The following is a 922-nucleotide window of genomic DNA, read 5'->3' as shown; positions in this document are numbered from 1 at the left end:
CCACAGTGGCAGGGAAGCCAGGGCCTGAGAGAAGGAAGGCTGGTGGCTGTGGGAATCGAAGAGGGTGCAGGGCAGGTGTCCTCAGGATGACATTCAGCTGCCCAGTGTGGCCTCTCAGAGCCTGTCCCCAGGTGCCTGGAATCACCTCTGCCCTAGTTATGTGAAATGTCTTGTGCTTCTTTGATTTTTTTTTTTTTTTTTTTTACTTTTTTTTTGTATTTTAGGGAAGGGTCTACAGGGTGTTCAGGGTCTCACTACTAGATCCAACTTGTAGTGATACACCTGTTTACAGCCTCCCAAGAGCTGGGATTATAAACACGTGCTACCACGCCCAGTCTCAATCTTCGTGTCAGTGCTCCCTTGGGGTGGGGCTGGCACAGTAGGCCTGGGGATTGAACTCCTGGCCCCTGTACCTGCTTGCAGGTGCTTTACTCGGCTGATCTGTTTGGCCTGACCTAGGAATTATATTCTTGCTGAGTAGTCTCCCAGGCAGGCAGGACCTCTCTGTCTTTTTCCTGGTGTGAGCAGTACCAAATGGGTATGTGTCTCATTTGTTGCTGAAGGATTTGCAAACCCACTTGATGATAGACCTAAACTCATGCTCTGTACATGGCTTTACCAGTAATTTGGGTGGAATTTCTCAACTTTATCTTTGCCTCCTGGATCTTGTTGGTTTCAGACTCAGACTCTGTTGTATTCCCTGACATCAGACCCTGCTAGAAAGAAATAGGACCATGGACAGGTGTTCATCACAGACACAACATGGAGGCAGCCTGGATGGTGCACATCCTTGCCTGAGAGAGGAGAAATGGTCAGAGGAGTTTCCAGCACAACTGGATGCTAGAGTCACCAGGGAATATTTACAAACATGTCCTGACATCTGGATTGCAGTATAGGATTAGGGAAGCAGCAATTTTTAAAG

This window comes from Octodon degus, unplaced genomic scaffold, assembly GCF_000260255.1.
Source record: "Octodon degus isolate 3935 unplaced genomic scaffold, OctDeg1.0 scaffold00130, whole genome shotgun sequence".
Taxonomy (NCBI): domain Eukaryota; kingdom Metazoa; phylum Chordata; class Mammalia; order Rodentia; family Octodontidae; genus Octodon; species Octodon degus.
This window is presented reverse-complemented; position numbering follows the sequence as displayed.